The sequence below is a fragment of the Lolium perenne genome, chromosome 7 (assembly GCF_019359855.2).
Source record: "Lolium perenne isolate Kyuss_39 chromosome 7, Kyuss_2.0, whole genome shotgun sequence".
In the NCBI taxonomy this organism is placed as follows: Eukaryota; Viridiplantae; Streptophyta; class Magnoliopsida; order Poales; family Poaceae; genus Lolium; species Lolium perenne.
Genome location: NC_067250.2, coordinates 76,265,094 through 76,274,401, shown reverse-complemented (window position 1 = coordinate 76,274,401; position 9,308 = coordinate 76,265,094). Strand labels below are relative to the sequence as shown.

Here is a 9,308-nt window from a genome sequence, read left to right as displayed (position 1 = left end):
TTCCTTGTTACAGCTTTAGTTTCTATGTGATTGTAACAAGTACACTGTTTTGAACTTCGTTCGTTATTTTAATAAAAGACATGGATGTGTGCATCTATTGATGCAGATGCCGGAGCAATGCTCCCATATCGGAAAAAAAACTAGTTCTTCTAGAAACATAATTGATTGCACATATTGTAAATCATGTGTTGTGGTGGACACTACAGCTGGGCATGGGCAGCCCGGCCCGGCCCGGAAATCCCGGGTCGGGCGAGGCTCAGTCCTAAAATTTGAGCCCGAATGTTAGGACGGGCCATGCTTCCATTTTTGCGCATTTTAGCCTGGTTAGGCCGGGCTTCTCGTGCCGGGCCAGGCTTTTTGCTCATTCGCCCGGTTCAGGCTTGAATTATAGGCCCAACAGTCAGGCTGGGCCAGGCTCGGTCCTAACTTTTTACTACCGGGCATTTTTAAGCCCGGTCTGAACTTTGCCCATGTGTAGTAGATAGTAGCGGTCATATGTCTAGGCTAATTGTTGCTAGATCATAGCTATGCTCCTATTTAGAAATTTAGTGACTAGGCCTGAAACGTCAAGGACAACAACCAAGTCGGAAAAGTCTTGGTCTTGACAACTTCACCTTTCGGTGCCAAATACTAGATCGAGTACGGAGCGTGAGAGATAGGTAAGTCGCACATAAGAATCCCTCCGCGTCCCCTAATCGCTACTAGTTTTGTTTTGTCTTTGTTCTCTACTAGTTGTGGAGCTAGACTTTGTTATGCTTTCCAACTTAGTTTTTTCTTTGAACATCTTGTGGTTTTGTAACGAATTTGTGGCTGTGTGCATCTTAGTTATGCAGAGGCCGGGTCTATTGCGCAAGTAATAAAGTGCCTATTTTCGAAAAAAACTAGTTGTGCTAGATAAATTAGATTAAATCAAAATTTCGATGTCTTAAAAACATTATTAATTGAGATTTTCTTGTGTGAATAAACGAGAAATCTTTGAGGATTTTGTTTTCCTTGTTTTCTTCCGGAAACTTGATTTGATATTCCACTACTAGAGACCAGAACTGAGGTGTGCATGTATTTAAATACTTGAGTACGAAGTCAGAGCCTCATTAGCAGCCAGGCTGCTACCTCAACATGATGTGAATGGTTATTTTTAGGAAAACGCTTTCCATCAGCCCACCAATAACGCTACAAAAATCGGTCGTGGAGAGAAGACACGCAACACGCACGTGGCTGGGCCCCACTGATCCTTATCCTAACGCAGCAAGCCCCTGCTCTTCTACCGGCCCGACGCCCCAGCTGCACTCCCGGCCGGCCCGCCGCCCCTGCTCCACCGCCGGCGAGCGCGCCGCGCCCTGCTCCACCGCCGGCGAGCGCGCCGCGCCCTGCTCCTCCGCCGGCGAGCGTGCCGCGCCTGCTCCTCCACCGGTAAGTGCGCCGCCCCTGCTCCTCCGTCGGCGAGCACTCCTCTCTGCGATTGCCGCCTTGCTCTCCATCCAGCTGCGCCCTACCGCTCCCCCGACGAGCGCGCTCTACGCCTGTTTCTGCTGCTTGGCTACTGCAGCGCCCTGACCACCGGGAATCACTGTGGTGAGGTCGACGCCGATATGCTGTCTCCGGCGCCAGGTACCGGTGGAGATGGCCAAGGACGCGTGGGGCGCGGTAACTTTTTTTGTTGTTTTTGTTGTTAATTATTGTTATAAATATATTAGTAATTTGTTGTAAATATATTATTGGCATGAGAGCTATTTTTGTTAAAATTGTTTCCGCTATTGTTGTAAATACCACTGTTCAAAAACTAGGCCGATTCAACGATTACTAGGCCGATTAATCGCTACTAGGGGCTTGACCGTGTCGATTACCATTAATCTCTTGTGTTAATCCTTTAGCCCGATTAATCAGTCTGAAAGTCCGATTACTAGGTATTTTCCCGATTAACTACCACACTTGGTCAAAAAAGTTACAATATTTTCAATGCGTATCGCTAATACAGGCGCTACCCCTCCCCAATAAAGTAGATTTTGCGAAGCTCCCGCTTGATTGCAGCCTCCAGTAGCTTCATTTCCACTGTTGCCAAATAGTTTCTTGCCCTTCCAGACCAGTTACTCATAGTTTCCCAGACCTCAGATTACAGGAGCTCGATCACCATGAGGAGCTCGTCCAAGAACTGGAGGACGCCTTCAATAGGTTAGGTAGGTGGTGGGAGAATATAAACTTCAGAGGTAAGGTGAGAGGAGAAGAACTGGAGCGTACAAGTTTTTCTAGGATTTTAGGCTTTAGAGAAGTAGGGAGAGACATATAGAGGCTCATATACTATTATTTTTCTTATATAAATTGTTTTAAGTGCTAATTTGTGTAGGTTGCACCGATTAATAGCCGACCGATTAAATCAGTTAATCGTCCGAATTCCGATTAATCGCTACTCCCAAGCCGGCCGAGCAGTTAACGATTACCGATTTCCTTAACATTGGTAAATACCCAAATTAGTTGTTGTTTTTCTTGTGAATTAATGTGGGAAATATATTATCAATTTGTTGTAAACATGAGAATTGCTGTTTTTTAAAATTGTTGCCGGGTATTGTTGTAAACACCCAAATTAGTTGTTGTTTTTCTTGTAAATTAATGTGGGAAATATATTGTCAATTTGTTGTAAACATGAGAATTGTTGTTTTTAAAAATGTTGCTGCCTATTGTTGTAAACACCCAAATTAATTATTGTTTTTGTTGTTAATTAATATTGTAAATATATTGCAGATTTGTTGTAAATATATGGCATGTGAACTGTTGTGAACACCCAAATAAAAAATAGTTTGTTGTTAATTTATTGTTGTAAATATATTGATGATTTGTTGTAAATATATATTTTGGCACAAAATATTATTGGTGCTGGAGCTCTTGCTTTTTGTTGGATTACTTTTGTTGTAAACATCCAACGATAGCACATGGTTTTTAGTTGATTTTTGTCCACCGGGTATGTTGGGTGTTCAGTGAGAGGAAAAAGGAGACTTCGGTTCTACACGCAGGAAAGTTTGCAAGAACTTTCGTTCAGCAAGAGGAAGGAAAGCGACGCGGCGTGGGATGTAGCATCCTACAAAGACGCGGGGCCCATCCAATGGCGGGCGGGGCAACCGATTTTTAGCCCCAAATCAGCCGCCCGACGCGTAGCGCGTCCCTTATTTTTAGGAGCTTTAATTAACTCTTATCCGACGAAGACTTTCAAAGTTGGTATGTTCCACAAAATTCATTTTTTTTTGTAGATAAACTGGATGTCGGGTTGGAACATTTGTAACACATTGGTTCAGTTGCTTTAACGAGCTAACCCACTATGTGGTATTATTTAAATAATTTAACGCTCGACACTGGAGCTTGCGTATCACAGTCCCGACCCTCATTGGAGAACCATGTGGCCATTACCAAAAGCACCAATAATTCAGATTGAATACAGTGTTACGTATGCAAATCTCAAAAGCACTGAGCTCCAAATCTAACAAACAGATCTTGTTTTAATAACTGAGGGAGCAGTTGTTGTAGTCATGGAAGAGGTTAAGTAATACTCTTTCATTCCCAACTTAGGATTCATATAGTTTTTGGTTAAAGAAAAAACTTAAAGTTTGATTAACTATGTAGTAAAATACACAAAAAAATACACAGTATAATACATAAACATCTACAGTAACAAACTCACACAATATGCAACTATATATATATTGTATATTACACAATGGTTCTAACAATATTGCTTTAAGATTATAAATGTTGGGCTAATTTTTTATATAGTTTCTTAAATTTTAACAAGTTTGACTTTGACTAAAATCTATATGCATCATATTTTGGGAAAGAGGGAGTATTATTCCAGCCTTGAGTATTTGTTGCTCAATCTCTAGTTATGTCATAATTTTTCATTTGCATTCTTTATAGTGGAGTGTCAAGAAAGATATACCTTACCGGAGAAGATAGAGATGGCACACGCAATGTGTACTCTGGAGCTACCCATACGCTTAACCGTCCAACCCCGGGCTTACCCGTCACCGTCACCTGTTCCTGTCAATGGGTGCATTTTTTCTCGACAGGGTGAACGGGTACCTATAGGTTTATAGAAAGAAACACCTAAAACAACGACACATACTTATGAATTCAACATATTGTAAATAATTGCACTAACCATGCATCTAAAAAAACAATTGCACTAACTCATAAATAGTAACACTTGCCCATAAACATAAACACATCACAAATGGTAAACAACAAAACATGATCATTTTTTTAGTTTACAAACTCACGGCTGAGTGTATATAGAGTTAATTTGACCTACCATGAAATATAGAGGTAGCTTGACCCTACATAAGGCTACCGATCAAAAAAAATTAGGAAGGTAAATAGGTACGCGGTATGGGCTACACGATCCTATACCATACTAATACGGAAAAGCATATCTGAACCCGGGCACAAATACTCCCTTTTTCTGGACCATTCATTTGCCCTGCAGCTTCGTGGCCCACGTTGGTAGACGTATTTATTTCAGTCTCCGAAATTGGCCCTGGCTCCCGTACAGGCCCTGCTCCCGTATCCATTCGCCGCCGGATGTTCCTCGCCGATGAGTGCCACGCCCTCCTGGCCTCCTCCCCTTGCACTCCCCCGCTGCCTCCACCAAAAACCACCGGAGGGCGTCGCCGGCTGCCAGGACGCGAGCCGCCATCGTCCACTTCGAGGCCGCGCATCGCGACGCTCCCGCGGCGGGCGGAGCTCCTCGCGGCGCTCCCGGATAGCGACGCTCCCGCGGCGGGCGGAGCTCCTCGTGGCCACGTTGAGGGACGCCGTGCCCGCGCTCGCCGTGGAGGTGGACGCCGCTGAATTAGTTGCTCCCCTCGACGTGGGCTTCTTCCCCTCCCCTGCCGCTCCCTCCCTCATGTTCGTCGACCCACCCCGACAGCTCACCGCCCCGCGCGCGAGTTCTCCTCGTTGTGAAAGCCGTCTCCTCCCTCAGCGCCACGGCCACATTCTGCAGCGGTACCCTCAATTCTGCTCTTCCCCTAGTGTCTGATGACCTGCAAGTACGGCGCAGCGCTCCGCCTGAGCACCCTGTAGCATACACGTATTCGTATGTTTCCTGATTTCTGCAGGCCTGTCAGTCCTAAAAAAAAATCTAGGTGGCATATGTCCCAGCCAAAACGTATGGTCCAGAAAACGAGCTCAGATGAGCTCGGGACTAGAAACGCCTCGTCCATACTAATATGCCTTTTGGCCTCCGGTTTAGTATACTGAACTGGTGTACATAAGTAAAGTACAGCAGTATAGTATAGCACGTAAGGAAAGGAGGGCGTGCCTTGCTTTTTTTTTTCTTTTTTCGAAATGGAGATAGAGCCTCAGCCTATGCATCAAATAATGTATCCGGCTTTTTTCCATTAAATTAGTTAACAAAGTTCTCACAAAGATCATATATAAAAAATTCGAAGCCACCACACAACACCTAGAAATCCGACAATGAGAGAAGATCATGCCACCAACATGGACGTATTTCTTAGAAACATGAAAACTTCCCATCAACTACGAACTGGAAAATCACATACACCGAGGCACCCATTAAGCAAACGGGAGCCCTTATCCGATCTAGCAAACTCATAGCGAGCACCTCATGCACACACTACAGAAGTGTCACCACCAACAAACCGCCAAGAAACCTTCAGGATAAAGATCTGCATAAGCTTTGTCATTCTTGTCATCGACGACACCACGACGCCAAACAATGCCCCCTCCCTTCACGTGTCGAACATCACGTGGCCACTGTCAAGACCCCACTGCGCCACACAGCCGAGATTCGTCGTCGTCGTCGATGTGCTAGAAACAACACCGCTCCACCAAGAAACCAAACCACATGTCCGTCACGAGATGCACATCTCCTAGACTAATGTCCACAAGGGGGGAACGAAGTATAGGAGTCGCCATTACCCGATCCATAGATCTGGGGGTTACCCCGGAGAGTAGCGGATGGGGATGGGAGCTTCACCTCAATGACGCCTTCAAGAACGCACAATGCGCCGCCATCACCAGCTCCAGCCAACGCTGAAACCTAGGGTTTTCACCGACATCTTCCACAACAATACTCCATGCCACCACTTGAACATCATAGCGACCAAGTTGACCACCTCTGATGGAAGGAGGAGGCCACCCGCACCCCTTAACGAGACCTCCCGCGCCACCAACTCTGGAGCAAGATCCCCTCACCGGGACGACGACAAGCACCGTCGGATGGAAGGGATCACATCCGAAAGAGGGGCGCCATGGGACCCACCACCATCCTCCAATCGTGGCCGTGCCGCCTAGGGCACCCGATCTGCCGAGCGAGAGGACCCCACCGCCTGCCGCCATCAAGCGCCTTCGATCTGATCCGCATCGGGCTGTCATGGCCTTCTGCGACCTGTGCGTCGAGCGCTCTCCCGGGGAAATATTGGAGCATCCATTGATGCATCGCTCCCGACCCGAACCTTCTTTTTCCATGGAACGAGCACAAGGCTTCTTGGGGATGATCATGCCTCCCAGAGTCTGAATTTAAGCAGAACATGAAGGAGCCCAACCTCCATATATACATAGTCCGTCCATATACTCCCGTACTGTCACGCACCTGACACTCGTGGTCAGTGTTTTACCTGAACAGAAACAAGCATTACGATGTATTCCCTTCTTGCCTGGCTGCCATGGCTTGTCGTCTCCCTCCTCTCCCTCTACCTTCTGGACCCCTCCTCGCCCACACGCGCCGCCACCTTCCTCCAGGCCCCATCCCTCTGCTCCAGGCCGCACCGCTCGCTCGCCCGCCTCGCCAGGACCTACGGCCCGCTCATGTCCCTCCGCTTGGGCGCGGTCACCACGGTGGTCGCCTCCTCCCGGGACGCCGCCCGCGAGATCCTGCAGAAGCACGACGCCGTCTGTCTTGTCCGCCCGGTTCGTGGGCGACGTCGTCGGCGACCACGCCAGGTACTCGGTCGCCTCGCTCCCCATTGGACCCCGGTGGCGCTCGCTGCGCAAGATCATGTCAACGGAGCTTTTCGCCCCTCACCGGCTCGATGCGCTCCAGGGCCTCCGGAGCGACAAGGTGCGGGAGCTCGCGGCCCACATCGCTCGGCTGTCGCCCGATGGCACAGCGGTGGACGTCGGGCGCGTGGCGTTAATTCGCGAGTCGCGACCAGCCTGAACCTCCTCTCGTGTACCATCTTCTCGCGAGACCTGACAAGCCTCGATGACCATGGCGGGTCCAAGGAGTTCCAGGTGGCGGTGGGTGAGATCATGGAGTGCGGAGCCTGCCCCAACGTGTCCGACTTCTTCCCGGTGCTCGCGTGGGCGGACCTGCAGGGGCTGCGACGGCGTTTGGCGCGGCTGCTCGCGCGGATGCACCTCCTGTTCGACGCCGAAGTGGACCGGAGGCTGCGCCGCCGCGAGGCCGGAGAGCCCAGGAAGGAGCACGACGATTTCCTCGACGTGCTGCTCGACGTCGCGGCGCGTGACGTCGCCAAGGCCGACCTGGACCGCGACACGCTCAGGGCGCTGTTCACGGCCGGTAACGATCTACACATGGTCACGCACTCACGCTCTTGTCTCGCCATTCATTTCACGGTAACGATATTCTCTTCTTTTGCGTGGAAAAATTGGAATTCCAAGATATTCAAGACTTGATACTCCAAACTTGCTGCAGTGAATAGGATTATTCTCGTTTTTTCGTGTTTTATCTTTTACTAAAAGCTAATCTTTGTATATAAAAAAAGATATAAACTGGAATCATTAAAAGTTTCTTTAATGCGATTATCGAGATACTATTGTACAATTTGTTTGGTCAAATTTCGGACTGAAATGCGCGTGCGCCTTATTCATAAAAACAGAATGGAAATAGTATGTTAATATGCAAATTAAAATATTAGTGGAAGGTAGGAATACTCTATATTCTTGCCTGAAGCGGTACATAATTAGAATGAATTTAATGAAAGATTGCTGCACTAGTCAATTTTGAACTAAAAGTTTGAACCGATGGAAAGAGACCAGGTAGTGTATTTATATTCAACACTCCCCCTTATGTCTACGTTATTTTAGTCCTTAGCGTGGGTTCAGTGTAGGCCGCATAATTTTTTTTCTTTTTCTTTTAAAACTACGTGAGCATGGTCTTGAAGTTGAGATCTCTTGGCTCTGATACCATGAAAGATTGCTGCACTAGCTAATTAAATCAAAAGTCTAAAATGATGAAAAGAGACTAGGCAGTGTATTTATATTCAACACTTCAAAACCTATACTATGTTCTTATTGTAATTTACCAAACATGTCCAATACATTTGGCAAGTTATTATGTGACCATCACTTACTATTTTCTTATTTCAAAACACATATTATGTTTTGTGACCATCGCTTACTATTCAACACTTCAAAACATGTACTATGTTCTTATTTCAAAACACATATTATGTTTTGTTGTAGGATTTGTTTTTAGCGGGGAGTGATTCGAGCTCTAGTGTGGTGGAATGGGCAATGACGGAGCTTCTTCGTAACCCAACATCAATGGTCAAAGTTCAAGAGGAGCTCACACAAGTCATTGGCTCAACAAGAAGCATGAAAGAATCTGACATCGACCTGTTGCCCTACCTCCAAGCCGTGGTCAAGGAAACCTTCCGGTTGCATCCTCCGGGCCCATTGATGTTACCACAACAGGCGCAAGCGACCGTAAGAGTCGCAGGTTATATCGTGCCCCAAGGTGCACGGGTGATGGTGAATTTGTGGGCAATAGGTCGAGACGAAAGAATCTGGCCAGAACCAGACAAATTCATGCCAGAGAGGTTTTTAGGGAAGACGATGGACTTTAGAGGTGCGGATTTTGAGCTCATTCCGTTCGATGCGGGGCGTCGCATATGCCCTGGGTTGCCGTTGGCGATCAGGGTAGTGCACTTGGTCCTCGCTACATTGTTGAATGAGTTTGAGTGGAGGCTGCCGCTAGAGGTGGAGAGGGCCGGCATCGATATGGGTGAGAAGTTTGGTGTGACACTCACCAAAGCTGTTTCGCTATGCGCTATAGCTACACCGATTTGAGCAACATTTTGTTATAATGTTTCATCTTAGTTTGTGTTTTAACCCAGTACATGCTTTAAACATTAAAATGGTGGTTTGCATTTATAGTATGTGAAAAATGTATCATGCATGTGATTTCAAATTAACCCACAAGTCCACAACCATGGATGTTGCAATAGTAAAGACCATGTGTCTTGACACTAAATGAAGCTATGCATTGCCATAGGTAAAGAGCATTGTCTTTAATTGCACTAAGTGAATCTCTTGTTGAAGTGGCAAACCCTAGA

General features: G+C 47.0%; 1 pseudogene; it reads left to right on the top strand.

The window, feature by feature from the left end:
- The first annotated feature begins 6,446 nt into the window (after positions 1 to 6,446).
- Positions 6,447 to 9,084, top strand: LOC127317003 (geraniol 8-hydroxylase-like; annotated as a pseudogene).
- The last annotated feature ends 224 nt before the right edge of the window (positions 9,085 to 9,308 follow it).